Source organism: Quercus robur, chromosome 7, assembly GCF_932294415.1.
Source record: "Quercus robur chromosome 7, dhQueRobu3.1, whole genome shotgun sequence".
Classification (NCBI taxonomy): domain Eukaryota; kingdom Viridiplantae; phylum Streptophyta; class Magnoliopsida; order Fagales; family Fagaceae; genus Quercus; species Quercus robur.
Genome location: NC_065540.1, coordinates 12,280,516 through 12,297,421, shown reverse-complemented (window position 1 = coordinate 12,297,421; position 16,906 = coordinate 12,280,516). Strand labels below are relative to the sequence as shown.

At 38.2% G+C, this 16,906-nt stretch overlaps 1 pseudogene; it reads right to left on the bottom strand.

Moving 5' to 3' along the window:
- Positions 1-2,477: 2,477 nt before the first annotated feature.
- Positions 2,478-3,665, bottom strand: LOC126691027 (E3 ubiquitin-protein ligase PUB24-like; annotated as a pseudogene).
- Between the last annotated feature and the right edge of the window lie 13,241 nt (positions 3,666-16,906).

The window sequence follows — 16,906 nt, the reverse complement described above, 5'->3', positions numbered from 1 at the left end:
TCATTTCGTGGCTAGGAAGTTGCCTGGTGCGTCCCATCTCCTACGTGTGTGAGTGCTTGGGAAGACCATATTCCAGATGCTCGGCAACTCCTTGACAAATTCCGCCGCCGAACATCATCCCTCCCTTGAAGTGGGAACTAGTTCCTATGCCACTGTCACGACACCACACTCCCAACTAAACATTCACTTAACGATAACAATATTGGACCTCCATTCCCACTAGCCATGAGAGTAATCATGATTTTCCCACTAATTTTGGACTATAAATATATGAGGCTAAGGAAAGGGAGAGGGTTGTTGAGGGTCTGAAGTGAGAGTTTGGAATAAAAAATAATAGCTACAAAGAGCGAGAGGAAAGCAATACAGAAGTTGTAAAAATATTGCTGGGTCTTTAGGTTAGAATCACCCAAAGTAGGAAATCCAAAGCCCACATTATAAGTATATTGTGAGCCCAAGAGCGAGATAGATCCTTTAAGCTTGTTTGCGGTGCGCACAAATAACAAATGACTTTTATTATCAGAAAAAATTATAGATTTTTTCTTTGACATAAAAAAAAATGATATATTGCAAATTACACTCCTAAAGTTTAGGAGTAATTGGATTTTACATTTTGAAGTTTCAGAATTTAGATTTTACCCCCTAAAGTTTCAGGTGTTTACTTGATGGATTAAGAATATCAAACGACTTTTATTACCAAAAAAAATTATAAATTTTTTCTTTGACATCAAAAAAGGGATAAATTGCAAATTAAACCCTTAAAGTTTGGGGGTAATTGGATTTTACATCTTGAAATTTCAAAATTTGGATTTTACCCTCTGAAGTTTAGGGTGTTTGGATTTTACATCTTGACGTTTCAGTACTTGGATTTTACCCCCATAAAGTTTAGGGTTGTTTGGATTTTACACCCCCAAATTCTGAAATTTTAGGGTATAAAATCCAAACACCCCAAAACTTTAGGGAGTAAAATCCAAACACTTCTAAAATTTAGAGGGTAAAATTTAAATTCTGAAACGCCAGGGTATAAAATTCAAACATCACCAAATTTCAGGGAGGTAAAATCCAAATTCTAAAACTTCAAGGTGTAAAATTCAATCACCTCCAAACTTTAGGAATGTAATTTGCAATTTACCCTAAAAAAAATCATATTGCTAATCAAGTTTAGATTTCTTTTACTATATAATATGATATTAACATTAGTCACAGGCAAAAGTGGTGTCAAAGTAATTACATGCAGCTCGTTTTGCCTATATGTGTTCAACAATATATATATATATATATATATATATATATGAAGAAGGTGATCATTGCATTTTACCTAGGTTTAACTCTGATACCTTGAAATCGATCAATGCAAGGAGAATCCTTCCACTCCGGAAAATGTAACTGTTGGAAAATTTAGACCCCGGTTGATAGAATTAACAAGTTTTAAACCCAAGTTGTTAATTAGATTTATTATGAATAAAACTTGTTAAAACAAACAAACATCAATATCATGTCAAAGTCATGCAGCGGAAAAAAAAAAAAAAAAAGACAAGATATGATGACCCAGGAAAACCAATGAAACAAACTAGTTTCACAGTAAAAAACCTGGGGGAAAACCTTTCCGAAAAGCAATTTACTATAGTAAAGAGAAGTTTTAGATCTAGTACAAAACCTTTGTTCCTAGACTCTACAATCCCCATAGATGAACTTACAGCAGAAACCTTTTACCGCTTCAGAACCTTTGAACTCTTTAATATATGAATGCCACCCTTTGATGCACGAATCCCAGTATGTGACTAATCAATTGCGCGGATCCCAATACGCGACTTAATCACCAACTAGAAGAAGATGTTGTCTGCAAAGTTCTTCACTTTATCAACAATGAAGATCAAGAAGCACTTAGTTACAAAACCCTAAGGCGCAAAGACGCAGTAGCTTCTTTCAGAGAGAATAAGGCATCGGTCACCTTTTGCATATGTTCTCCTTGTATTCTTTTATGTGATGGCCTCTACAATAAGCCTTATATAGGTCTAGGGTTGTGAGAAAATAAACCCTACACATACATGTCAGCATGGGCTGAAAATCAGATCTGAAAATCTGAAATTCATAAAGCTCGACAAATAAGATGTCAAGCAGGTGTCGAGGAACATCTCGATCAATCCACCAGGTGTCGAGAAGCTATCGAGGAGACAGAAGATTTCTCGATCGATCAACCGGCTATCAAGAAGGTGTCGAGATTGCGATAAGAAACACCTTAAGAGACTTAATAGATAGCTTAGCTGTTGAGAAGGTGTCGAGCAGCTGTTGAGTAGCTATCGAGCTTTAAAAACTCAGCACTTCTTCAATTGTTTCTTGGACAGACTTGATGATTTCAACACTTGATCTTGAAACACAGTTTCTTGAAGTATTAAACCTTATCCTAGATCTACCCAAATACAAGTAAAGTGCGTTTTGTCAAAGGATTAGCCAATTACATAAAATCATGACATATGTTCTTAACATGTGAACCACATTTGTCCTAATAGTAACCTGAGGATTTCACTTGCTTCCTCTTTCAAAAATGAAGCACAATCAATTTTGGTCAATAAGCTAAGCTTTTCCACAGCCCCTACCTTCAACATTTCTTAAAGCACCATCTATGTCCCGAAAAACTTACATATCATTGAAAGAATCAAAACTGCTCGATCATCGGCTTTTGGTGAAATGCCTAAGATCTTCATAGAGACCACATCAATGCTTCCTCTATGACTTAAAAACTGAGCTCTCCCATCAAGACAAGAACACAAATTACATAGTATCCCTAAAATAAGCTCTGTGGTTTTCTTTTCAGGAAAACTCAATTCAAGCTCAATGAGCTCAAAAACTGTGTTGGCTTCAATCATCCTGATTAGATTTCTACTCCATGCACAAGCCTCTAACAACACGTCCAAAGCGGCATTGATTCCTTGTTGAGTAATCCCACTTCTTAAAACTTCTACTTTCCTTTTAAAGAATTCAGGAGTCACTAATTCTAGTACATTTGAGCTTGTACAAGCTTCAATGATCGTCTTCAACACTAACATCATGTGAGACTTCACCGTGACTTGATTTTTCATTTCACAACCTAAAACCCATGTCAATGTTTTGATGATAAGATCATGATTTTCTAAAAAAAATTGGCTTTGTTTCAACTGAAGGGATTTGAATAAATTAAGTATACCAAGAGCTTCTTCAAGACCATCAATTTGGCCTTGTTTGAAACATGTTACAATAAACACTAACATCTCTTTTGGCAAACCAGCTTCTATCATATATTTCCTATTCTTTTCATTTTCAGCTGCAAGTGACACCAATTGCTTAATAGTTTTGAGCGGAAGCTCAGGTTGCCAAAGGTGTTTGATGAGTTTGAGTACTTGAAACTTGTCTAGAGGTGGTTTAGGAATAGGAATTATATCAATACCATGTGAGGCATTTTGGGTGCACCAACCTTGGATTAGGCGGCATAAGGTATGATTAGGGATTAAGTCTGGGTCTTTTTGCAATGGTTGCTTGGTGACTGGATAGGTTGTCTTCTTGCTAGTAAGTAGCCATTGTTCAATGCATTCCCGGTCGTATGTGGTGCTTGTTATGGTGGTCACAGGGTCTTTCATTATTTGAAGGGAAATGGGGCAAATGAAATATTGAGGAACTTCAATGTCATCCATGAAATAATACAAAAAGAAGTTATGTATTTATTATATGGGCTATCTTAATATATTGACTTAGTAATATATATTATAGGGACTAAGAGAATGAGAAGGATATCAAATAAAAGTACCTGGGCAAAGGTTGTATTGTTTTTACTGTTTTTTTTTTAATGAAATATTGGTTGAAGAGAACATGGCTGAATTAACAATTGAGAGAGAGAGAGAGAGAGAGAGAGAGAGAGAGAGAGAGAGAGAGAGAGAGAGAGAGAGAGAGAGAGAGAGAGAGAGAGAGAGAGAGAGAGAGAGAGAGAGAGAGAGAGAATGAGATTTAACAATTGCAAGAATGAGAGAGAGTGAGAGAGTACAATTGCAAGAATGAGAGAGAGATCTAGAGTTATGATGTTGGTCTTTTATAGCTAGAAAATGTTAGGAGTATAATATATATAGCACATTAGCATGATAAACTAACATTGATTTCTAGGGTGAAGAATGTTAGGTTCTAAGAAATTAGGAATTAATGTATTAGAATTTTAATGTGTAATGTTGGCAAACCATGATCAAAATATTTAGTCTAGATTTAGGTAGCTCAAAGTGTGTTTTTGTGTAAAGTTGGAATCAAGTGTACTGCAGGGTTTATTGTGTAAATCTACAAAGCTCGATTGATCGAAAATTAGACTCGATCGATTGAAGCTCGTGCAAATTGTTTTTTTGCAGAATTTTCCAACTCAAGCCCAAGCCCATATGACGTGTAGGGTTTATGTTTTGCTTTAAGTATAAAAGGAAAAACCCTAGCCACGTTTTACTGTTATTGTTTATGCTGAATGTATGAATCTCTTGTGAGATCTAGAAGTATTTGCTTTTATACATACTTAAGGCTATCAAGATCGAGATTGATGTCAAGAGCTTGGTGATCGTTTCAGTTGTTGCATAAAAGAACTTAAAGAAAACACAAGTGGGAGTACTTGTGGTTGCTATGAATCCAAGAAAGAAGTAGTTTGTGGACTTGTAGATTTCACGTGGTCATGGTAGTAAGTTTTCTACTCGAGGTAGTAATAGGATGTTAGTGGTCTAAGTCGCTATTGTAAAACTTCAATTCTTTCAAAGTGGATATGTTTTACCTTGAGGATAGCTAGGTTAAATCCTCCTCAAGTTTTTTACTGGTTTGGTTTTCCTGGGTTATCATATCGTTGTATTTTTTATTTTCCGTATTGTTTCAATGATATGATTTATTCGTGTTAACCTAAATTTATATAATTTACTAAATTTATATAATTTACTTAAGTTAATCACTTGGCTAAATAACTAAATTAATCTGTTTGTGCACGAAGGCACAAAGGCATGGAATATTCTCCAAACTATGCATGAAGGCAGTGAAGATTAACAAACTGTAGCAGTTAACTACTAGATTTGATAGTATTAGAATGTCAGATGATGAATGTTTTGATGAATTCTATCTTAAATTGAATGATATTGTTAACTTTGCTTATAATTTGGGTGAAATCTATGATCAATTTAAAATTGTTAGGAAGATACTTAGATCCTTGACTGAGAACTTTAAACCCAAAGTGACTGCCATAACTGAGAGCAAGGATGTGGACTCCATCCCTATTGATGAACTTGTAGGATCTGTCCAGTCCTATAAGTTAGACCTACCCAAAACAAACAAATCCAAATCAATGGCTCTTAAGTCAGTTGATGATGTTGAAGGGAATTGATTTGATGACGAAATCTCTGCTACAGAGATTGCTTACCTTACCAAGAATTTTAGAAACTTTCTTATGAACAATAATAGAAGGGCAAGAGGTAAAAACAATGTTGAACCTAGAAATTTCAGAAGGAATGAATCCACTAAGGTGAACAATAATGAAAAACCTAAAGAGAAAGTAGGTCAAACCTCTAATAATTCTATGGGTCAACAATGTTTTGGTTGTCAAGGGTATGATCATGTGAAATCAGAATGTTCTACATTCTTGAGATCAAAGGGTAAAACTATGGCTGTAATCCTTAGTGATGATGAAGTTTCTGATCATGAATCTGGTAGTGATGAGGATGGAAACTTCATTACTTTCACAGCTATTGCTATAGTTGATGAAAGTGTTGTGGTTGATGAGAACCCTTCTGATGGGGAACTCTCTGAGAGTACTGATTTGCAAGAAGTCTATAATAAACTTTGCAAGGTTGCTGCAAAGGATGCTATGAATGTTGATTTAGGCTTACAAAAAATTGCTTCTCTTAAACTTGATAAGAAGAATTTGCTCTTGAAATTGTTTGATGATAATGAATTGCTTGATAAGGTGAAGACTGAGAACATGTTTGCTTGATAAAGTTAAAAATTTGGAACTTGAATTATTTGTTGCTAGAGAACAAATAAATAGGATTGCTAGTTCTAAACTTGAACACATGTTGAGTATTCAGAAGTCTCCCTTAGACAAAACTGGTCTAGGTTTTGAAGATAGCATCTCTATGCCTAAGAATCATTCCACAAACTTTGTTTTTTTTTTTTTTGAGCCTCCCGTGAGTGAGATTATCAAACCAACAGAAGTTACACCTTCTAAGAAGATTATGGTTGATCTCAAAGAGTCTAAACCTAAGACTCTTAACCCTCCTAAGGACAAGTTAAATGATAGACCTGCATGAGTTTGTCATTTTTGTGGAAAGTTTGGGCACATTCGTCCAAACTATTTCAAGTTGCAAGTTGCTAAGTGAGCAAATAAGCCAAAAGTACCTGTGCCTCAAGCACAAAATCTCATGGTACTTATTAGTGAATTGATAAAGGCTTTAAACCTTTATTTCAATCCTGGAGTTGCTCAACATTCTAATATGAATAATAACTCCAATACAAGAGTTGCATCTAAAAAGTTTTGGATGCAAAATGCTCGATCTAATTGAGTCTTTTTGACATGATCCTTGTGCTTCATCTCTTTATTCTTTGTGACCATTCTTCTTTGCTGTTTTTGTTTTCTTTGTTTCTAGGATTTGCATTGCATAACATTCATGCATTTCATGCTAGGGGTTTTTTTTTTTAATAAATAAAAAAAATAAAAAAAAGGAGGAAAAGGGAAGAAAAATGTGTTTTGCATTATTTTTCGTAGATTTGAAATCAAGGGTGGCCATATTATCTTTACATAACATGTTTATGTACTTTGTTTAGCTTGGATGAGTTTATTTTATTGCACTTTACTAGTTTGAGTTTTGTAGTGCATGTTGTGTGGGAGTTGATTATTGTTTTTGATCACATGATCTTGATCTTAAAGTCACATGCCTTTGATTGTTGGACTTGAACTTAATGAGAAAGGCATAAATAACTATCTCACCACTGTTTACTAGTCAATCATAAACACCTTAGTGCATATCATAAGATTTTGTACTCGAGAAAATGTAGCACATGCACAAAAAGAACATAAGGTGTAGCCTTGGATTAAATGACAAAATTGGTGTGTACATTATTGGGATATAATTACTTCACAATCAAATAAAATTGGTGTGTACATTATGAGGCAAATCAAGAAACTTACATGATTGCAAGTTTTTATTCTAGGAGATGTGAGAGTTATATGATGTACTTCTTTAGATGATTGTTTCTTTCAAACTTATGTGATGAATTTTGTAGAAATTGTGATTGATCATTATTTACTTATCACCTCACATATATCTCAAGTTTTTACTAGTTGCACACACTACATAAGTTACTCTTTGCTAAACTTGGAACATTATATTGTGTGTGATCTTGTTGTGGCTATCCAAGATTAAAAGTTCATTGATTTTAATGCAAAATGTGTTTAAAATTTGAGATTTGAGGACAATTTGATTGAAAATCTTGTTTTTGAAAGATTTGGGTTAAATTCAAGAGTTTTTGAAAACCTTTTCATCTCATAACCATGCATTTTACATTGTGTTTTGAGGAGTTTCTCCATTAAAATGCTATGTTTTTCAATAATTTGATTTTTCTAGATTTTCAATTGATTGAACCTATTGCTCGACCAATCGAATTTGCGATTAAAATTTTGGTTTGAATCTGCCTAACTCGATCGCTACTCGATTGATGCTGGATCGATCGAACCATTTTTCGACCGATCGAAAATCGGTCAAAGAGTTTTTTAAAACATGAGATTTTCACGTGTTCTTCACTATTTCAAAAGTTTTCAAAAAGCTTTTCTCACTTTCTTTGACCGATCCAAATTCATTATCAATTTTTTGTCATTTTCCTTCCAATTTTTCTCAAGTTTTTTGTCATCTATCATCGGTAAGACCATTCTACCCTTTATTTTTTGGTTTAATTTCATTTTTCTTGCATTTTTTCATGCATTTTAGGGAAATTTTCGAACCTAATAGTTTTTTGGGTTTTTGATGTTTGAGATGTTTTCTTTCACAATTGATCAATGGGTTTTTGTTATTGGATGATGTAAACATGTTCCTCATAGTTTAATTTGATCAATTTTGTGATTTGAGAAGAATTGAAAATCCTAGGGCTTGAAACTCACTGAATTTGGGGATTTTGTTCAATTGAGATTAATTTGATGAAATTGGCTTGTGTAATTGATTAATTATGTCATTATATACTGTTATCTAACTTATGTAATGATAAATTGATCAATTTGTTGAGATTTTTGAAATTGGGTTTTTCAAAGTTTGGATTTTTGTTCTAGAACTTTATGTTCAAGCCAATTCTGTGTTTTTTTTTAAAAGTATAATTGGACTGTTTTCATTGCATTAGAGCATGCATCATGTGGTTATTCTGTTCATGCATCATATAGATTGTTGTTTTTTATTTTTTTTTGTGCTCTAACCATGTCTATTGCAGTCTTCCCTTAGGGTTTTTTTTTTTTTTTTTTTCCAATCCTTAGCATCATGGTTAGGAAGACTAGAGCCTATAGGACATCCATCTCCTCTTCTACTCTAGCTTTTGATAGTGAGAGGTTTCTTAGTGAGAAAAACCAGGAGACTTATGAGAAGTTGAACATTCTTAGATCTGTGTGGGCTGAGAGAAAAGTTGTTTTAGATGAGCTTGATTAGGAAATTAGGAGAAATTTTGAGCGTAGGGGATGGTTGCCTTTGATGGATATAGACCATCCTCCTCTGGCTATCTTGATTAGAGAGTTCTACTCGAACCTTTCTGTCCACTCCAATGATTCCAACACTCAATTTATGAAGAGTTGGATACGGGGTGAATAGTATGTCATTACTTCTTCAGTAGTGGCCTCTGCTCTTAGGGTGCCTAAGGTACAGTAGCCTATGTACCTTTATGATGAGTTACCTCCACTTGATGACATAATGTCATATCTGACTGGTACTTCCATTCAGTGGGGTACTGATCCTCGAATCACTTCTCATGAGTTGACCATGATTCATTACTTGTTTTTTCGGATTTCTTGCCATTCTATTTGGCCCATCTCTCACTTGCACACCATTCCTATCAAGAGATGTGCATTTTTGTATGCCCTTGTGATAGATGCTCCTATGAGTTTTCCTCATCTTTTCATTCGATCCTTGGTTGAGGTTCATAGGAGTAGTTCTTCTGCTCATGCTCTTTTCTTCTCGGTTTTTATTCATCGGATTTTATTGCATTTAGGTTTAGATGAGTTTCTTGCTTTTGAGCTTGTACACATTATAGCTCCTATAGTTGCCACCTTCCTTAGGCAGAGAGCTGCTTAAATGCGAGCTAGCTCTAAACGCCCTAGAGTTAGTCTTCTTCCAGCCTCCTTCTTCAGGTGATCCGACTGCTGATGAGTATGTTGGTCCGACTACTGTTGCTGCTCCTCCACCTTCTACTTTGGATGATTCTAGCATTCGTCATATGTTAGACACTATCATGACCATTTAGGCGACTCATGGTCAGTTTTTGGTGGATGTGCTCACGAAGCTTCAGGCTTTGCGTGCAGATTTGGCGAGCTTTAGACGGTCACCATCACCACCTCCTTTTGATGATGAGTCTTGACTACCCTTTGGCAATTCGTCACAAAAAGGGAGAATACATATGGATAGAGATAGGGAGAGTTTTTTTTTTTTTTTTTTTTTTTTTTTTTTTTTTTTTTTTTGGTGGAGTTTTGGAGCTTTAGATTGTATCTAGGTGCTTCACTTTGTACTTATTTTTTTTGGCTCATGATGTATTTATTTTGATGTCTTTATTTTTATGAGTTGTATATAATAGGGAGAGACATTATGTTCTTATTTCTGTTTCTTGTTTCACATTGTGCTACATTGGTTATTGATTTATATTTATGAGGTTATTCATGATATATGTCTTTTATTTTATGTTATGTGAAATCAAGAATTTATTTTGTTTTACTTGTATTTTCCACACATGCGTTTATGTGTTTGTTAAGTGTTACAGGAATATTTAGGTTGATTCAGTCGTGCTGCTGTCTACACTTGCAACTGATAGATAGTAGTTAGGTTGAATTGTTTTTGGTTGGGCTATTTTGTGACCTTGAGCATTTTTGTTTTGGTATGTGTTTTGTCACGGATTGCCAAAGGGGGAGTTTGTTAGGTTCTAAGGAATTAGGAACTAATGTATTAGAACTTTAATGTGTAATGTTGGCAAACCATCATAAAAACATTTAGTCTAGATTTAGATTGCTCAAAGTGTGTTTTTGTGTAAAGTTGGAATCGAGTGTACTGCAGGATTTATTGTGTAAATCTACAAAGCTCGATCGATCGAAAATTAGACTCGATCGATCGAAGCTCGTGCAGATTGTTTTTCTACAAAATTTTCCAACTCAAGCCCAAGCCCATATGACGTGTAGGGTTTATGTTTTGCCTTAAATATAAAAGGAAAAACCCTAGCCACATTTTACTGTTGTTGTTTATGCTGTAAGCATGAATCTCTTGTGAGATCTAGAGGTGTTTGCCTTTATACATACTTAGAGTTATCAAGATCGAGATTGATGTCAGGAGCTTGGTGATAATTTTAGTTGTTGTATCAAAGAGCTTAAAGAAAACACAAGTGGGAGTACTTGTGGTTGCTGTGAATCCAAGAGAGAAGTAGTTCGTGAACTCGAAGCTGTCACGAGGTCGTGGTAGTAAGTTTTCTACTCGAGGTAGCAATATGATGTTAGTGGTTTAAGTCGCTATTGTAAAACTTCAATTCTTTTATAGTGGATCTGTTTTACCTTGAGAATAGTTAGGTTAAATCTTCCCCAAGTTTTTTATCAGTTTGGTTTTCCTGGGTTATCATATCGTTGTGTTCTTTATTTTCCGCACTGTTTTAATGATATGATTTATTTGTGTTAACCTAAATCTGTATGATTTACCTAAGTTAATCACTTGGCTAAATAACTAGGTTAATCTGTTTGTGTTTAAGGGGTCTAAAAACGTACAAAAAAAAAAAAAAAATTCAGAGTCCATAATTTTGGATAGCTTCCAACCTTCCATTCAACATAAAGAAAATCATCATATATATCATCATCCCATATGACTCTAGGATCTTTTTTTTCTTTTTCTTTTTTCTTTTTTTCTTTTTTTTTTTTTATGAGAGGAAAGATTCATATACTCCATGTATGAAATAATTATTGTTGTTAGGGATATGTAATGTCACATGATTAACTCTATTAGATTTTGTAAGGACACGATTCTCAAGCGGCCCAACAATGACGTTGGGCTCGCGCGTGATGGATCCCTCACAATAAATTTTGTAGAGAGTGGGCTTGAAAGGCTAGAGTTGGGTCACGGGGCGTTAGTACAGGCCGGACATTAGATAAACCTAGACTAGAAAAGGCTTTAATCCGGTTATCTAAGCCCATTAACTTTACAAATTGAGGGATTGGGCTGCTCGGATCCTGTCCGAGGAGGACTAGTGTTTTTCTCCGGTTATTCGACGGTGGGTTTTTCGGGGTGATGCGCACAAATTCTCCGGGCATTCTCCCTCCTGAAGTCTTTTTTCCGGAAGTGAGATGGGATCCCCCACTTTGTTACCTTACGTTCTCTTTTATACCAGCCTACGTTCGTTGTCCCTCGTCCACGTATAGGGTCAGTTTTTCCAGGACTGATATTTGTCCCGTCCATCCCATCCCAGCATTAACCATGCCTAAAAATCCGGATCTGTTAGGTGCAATGTCACATCAATGAGGGGTATTAAGGATATTTCCCCGAGATATTTTCTGATCCTTTAAGTTAGTTTGTATTCCAATCTAATCCTTGAGACTTTGAGCCTGCCGAGGACTAAGCTGTCCTCGGCTGTATCTTCGGGCCGCCTTTGGCTTCCTATTCTTGGACTTGGGCCCTGGCCTCCTTTAGTTTGGGGCCTGTGGACTCCCCATAAGCGAGCGAGCCGGACCCATAAACTATTGGGCCCCACAATAGCCCCTCAAAACCCTGCTGTCCAACGTCTTGGTTGGAAAGGTGGGTTTTGGTAATACCGAGCCTTTATTGCGGCTCATTTAATTCGGCCCTTGATCAACGTTGGCGACTCTTCACCTCCACGAGGAATGCGCCGGTCTACAAGATATTTCCCTCGATTTACGCGTGATGCGCTTATACCATTTGGTTATCCGCAGCACGCCTTTAATATCTTCCTTTTACGAGACCTCCCCAATCTAACGGTTACTGATAGCGTGGGGGAATGAAACGGATGCACATTTATTCGCAGATTTCGGGGATCAGAACGTGTTACGTACCCTCGTCTTACTCCCCTATATAAAGAGAGAAGACAAAAGGTGATTCTCTCATATCTGAATCCCTCAGGCCCTTCTCATAGTTCACTTCTTCCGTCTGGTTATTCCTTATCCAATAATACATCCTCCATAATAGTCAGCCATGAATAAATCCTTCCTTTCTCAGAAACGCCATGTCTTAATAAAACTTGAGATGGCTCGGTCAGGGCAAGGATGGCGGAGACTCAAGATTTGCCTCCCCATTCTTTTAGCCAAAATCCGAAGCAGGGACTCGTCACACCCCACTTCCGGTGTGACTGAGTCGAAAACCTCCCTTGTCATCTCCATCCGCTCTCTCATGGGCATACCTAATATGGCTCCCCTTTTCCCTCTTTTGCTCCTTTTACTTTCTTTTCATTGCTTTCCTCTTCTTCTCCTCCTTCCTGCTCATGTCTTCCATCTTCTTTTTCCTTTGCACTCCTCAGCGACAAGAGCTTGCTGAAGTGCTTCCATGTGTTCCAATTCTTCTTCCTTCTCCTTCATCTTTTCTATATAAGGTTCTTCTCCTGCTATGAGCAGTACTGAGGCAAAGATTTCAGAGATACTTTGAAGGCGAGTTTAAAGGACACCTGACGGTTTACTTATCTGTATTACGGATGTTATTACTGCTTCGGCAGTTCATTTTTTGTATAGGCTTGTTTAAGCCCTTCCTTGTACGTTGTAATAAAAATTTTTTTATATTAATAAAAGTTACTGTTATTCTATTTCGCATGTTCTGTTTATTTGTTTTAATAAATTTGCAAGCTCTGCTCGGCACAATAGTATAGCATTTGAATCAATGATAACTAAGGCTACAATACTTCGCTAATAAAAAGGCGCCATAATAAATTTAACAAAATTATTATTTGACATAACAATCCGACCAGTGAGGAACGAGACTTACCTTAAAATTAGTCGAGATGGGGATTAAGTGTTCAATAAGGTGTAAAAAGTAGTTATCCGAGGACATGTCACCTCTCAATGAGCAATTTCCTTAGGCTAACGATCATCAGTTCGTTTCGCCATCTTCTTAACACATTGGCCTTAACTTTTTCCCGTATTTGAGCCGAGAAACTTCTCCATCCGAGCAGTTGATTTCCCAAAAGGCCTGAGTCCGAGGATTTCGCAAAGCCTGGGTTTCACTTAAAACTTATGCTTTTTCTTTTACGTACTTGGCTTCCCCTTAGACTTGAGTCCGAGGACCATGCAAGCCCCAGGTTCTGTCCAAAACCTCTATGTCTTTGGTTTCCCCATAGGCTTGAGTCCGAGGATCATACAAGTCCCAGGTTCTGTCCAAGACTTTTATGTCTTTGGTTTCCCCATAGGCTTGAGTCCGAGGATCATACAAGTCCTAGGTTCTGTCCAAAACCTCTATGTCTTTAGTTTCCCCATAGGCTTGAGTCCGAGGATCATACAAGTCCCAGGTTCTGTCCAAGACTTTTATGTCTTTGGTTTCCCCATAGGCTTGAGTCCGAGGATCATACAAGTCCCAGGTTCTGTCCAAGACTTTTATGTCTTTGGTTTCCCCATAGGCTTGAGTCCGAGGATCATACAAGTCCTAGGTTCTGTCTTTGGTTTCCCCATAGGCTTGAGTCCGAGGATCATACAAGTCCCAGGTTCTGTCCAAGACTTTTATGTCTTTGGTTTCCCCATAGGCTTGAGTCCGAGGATCATACAAGTCCTAGGTTCTGTCCGAGACTTTTCGAGTTCAGATTCTCCCTTTCATCAGGCATTTCATAAGGCGCCGAGCAGGGGTCGTCCTTGGCAACGGCTATTTCTCGGCGTGGGCCACAGTATCTGGGCCCTCACGCAAAGTGGGCCTGGGCTGCGAATCCACTTAGCCCATGAATTAAGAGATATTTCTGCAACTTCTGGCCACGCGGTACTTTCTGATGTCACAATGACCGAGGTGCGCCTTTACGAGGCTTCTTTAATCTTGTGGTTGTAGTTGATGTTGGAAGTTGAGCCAGAACTGTTTTGTCTGTAGCGTACCCTGGGGATGCCGCGTGAGTTGACTGCCACCGCCTTGTCTTTTCCAATAAATAGGAGGGAGAGGAAGTTGCTTTATATACGCACAAATCCTTCAGTTTTCTCCCATATCATAAATCCCACATCTGGAGCTCTCCTCTCTTAGCACAACATGTTTAAGGCAAGGGTTGGGAAGAAAGAGCTCTCTCCGCCGCAGAAGCACCGTGCCTGTATGAAACTCAGAATAGTATGGTATGGGCACAGGAAGCATAGGTTCAAGAGAATACTCCATTTCGCCCGAGGGGGAAAGGTGTCTCTCCCTCTTTTAGTCAAAATCCGAAGCAGGTTCTGTTCATGCCAGAATTTCGGTATGTCAGAAGAAAGATTTTCCGCCATCAGCGCCTCTGCTTTGCGGCGGGCGTATATTTAGAGAAAGCCCCTCAACCTCCAACTCCCTGCACCTTTCTTTCAACGGTGTCAGGCTCAAGTTGGGTCTCTTTTACTGTTTGAGTTGTGGGCATGTGAAAGCATTGAGGAAGAACAAAGTCTTGGGGCTGTAGCCAACCTCTCCTCTGACCTACTTCCTTAGCTTCACTTTATTCTCTTGTATCTTCCTTTCTTTTCGGTTATGTAATAAGCTTTGACGCAAAATGATTCCAGCTTTTCACTGTACGCTGTACTATTTCTTTGTTTTAGTGATAATGGAAATTTCTTTACTTGTTTTGGACACTGTTCCTTTGATCACACTACTTTGTGAGCGAGTGTGCCCCATGCGTGTGTTTCTTTCAGAATATTTAGAGCAAAATAGTTTGAAACATAGTCTAGCTAACTCCAATTTATCAATACTACTAGGCATTATATCGATAATTCATAGTAAATCAAACTTAGGAAACTAACCGGGATAACAGTTGAATATTCTGTGATAAGCGCGTGAACATCGTCCAAGGCTGATAATCTCGAAATAATCCATCCGAGCAATCGACTGGGAAGTACGGAACTCCGATGGTGCTTTTGTGTACTTGGTTTCCCCGTAGGCTTGAGTCCGAGGACCATACAAGGCCTAGGTTCCGTCCAAAACTTACGATTTTTATTTTGTGTACTTGGTTTCCCCATAGGCTTGGGTCCGAGGACCGTGCAATGCCTTGGTTCTGTCCAAAACTTGTAAGATCTCTTTTTTGTACTTGGTTTCCCCATAGGCTTGGGTCCGAGGACCATGCAAGGCCTTGGTTCTGTCCAAAACTTGTAAGGTATCTTTTTTGTACTTGGTTTCCCCATAGGCTTGGGTCCGAGGACCATGCAAGGCCTTGGTTCTGTCCAAAACTTGTAAGGTCTCTTTTTTGTACTTGGTTTCCCCATAGGCTTGGGTCCGAGGACCATGCAAGGCCTTGGTTCTGTCCAAAACTTGCAAGATCTCTTTTTTGTACTTGGTTTCCCCATAGGCTTGGGTCCGAGGACCATGCAAGGCCTTGGTTCTGTCCAAAACTTGTAAGATCTCTTGTTTGTACTTGGTTTCCCCATAGGCTTGGGTCCGAGGACCATGCAAGGCCTTGGTTCTGTCCAAAACTTGCAAGATCTCTTTTTTGTACTTGGTTTCCCCATAGGCTTGGGTCCGAGGACCATGCAAGGCCTTGGTTCTGTCCAAAACTTGTAAGATCTCTTTTTTGTACTTGGTTTCCCCATAGGCTTGGGTCCGAGGACCATGCAAGGCCTTGGTTCTGTCCAAAACTTGTAAAATCTCTTTTTTGTACTTGGTTTCCCCATAGGCTTGGGTCCGAGGACCATGCAACGCCTTAGTTCTGTCCAAAACTTGTAAGATCTCTTTTTTGTACTTGGTTTCCCCATAGGCTTGGGTTCGAGGACCATGCAAGGCCTTGGTTCTGTCCAAAACTTGTAAGATCTCTTTTTTGTACTTGGTTTCCCCATAGGCTTGGGTCCGAGGACCATGCAAGGCCTTGGTTCTGTCCAAAACTTGTAAGATCTCTTTTTTGTAATTGGTTTCCCCATAGGCTTGGGTCCGAGGACCATGCAACGCCTTGGTTCTGTCCAAAACTTGCAAGATCTCTTTTTTGTACTTGGTTTCCCCATAGGCTTGGGTCCGAGGACCATGCAAGGCCTTGGTTCTGTCCAAAACTTGTAAGATCTCTTGTTTGTACTTGGTTTCCCCATAGGCTTGGGTCCGAGGACCATGCAAGGCCTTGGTTCTGTCCAAAACTTGTAAGATCTCTTTTTTGTACTTGGTTTCCCCATAGGCTTGGGTCCGAGGACCATGCAACGCCTTGGTTCTGTCCAAAACTTGTAAGATCTCTTTTTTGTACTTGGTTTCCCCATAGGCTTGGGTCCGAGGACCATGCAAGGCCTTGGTTCTGTCCAAAACTTGTAAGATCTCTTGTTTGTACTTGGTTTCCCCATAGGCTTGGGTCCGAGGACCATGCAAGGCCTTGGTTCTGTCCAAAACTTGTAAGATCTCTTTTTTGTACTTGGTTTCCCCATAGGCTTGGGTCCGAGGACCATGCAAGGCCTTGGTTCTGTCCAAAACTTGTAAGATCTCTTTTTTGTACTTGGTTTCCCCATAGGCTTGGATCCGAGGACCATGCAAGGCCTTGGTTCTGTCCAAAACTTGTAAGATCTCTTTTTTGTACTTGGTTTCCCCATAGGCTTGGGTCC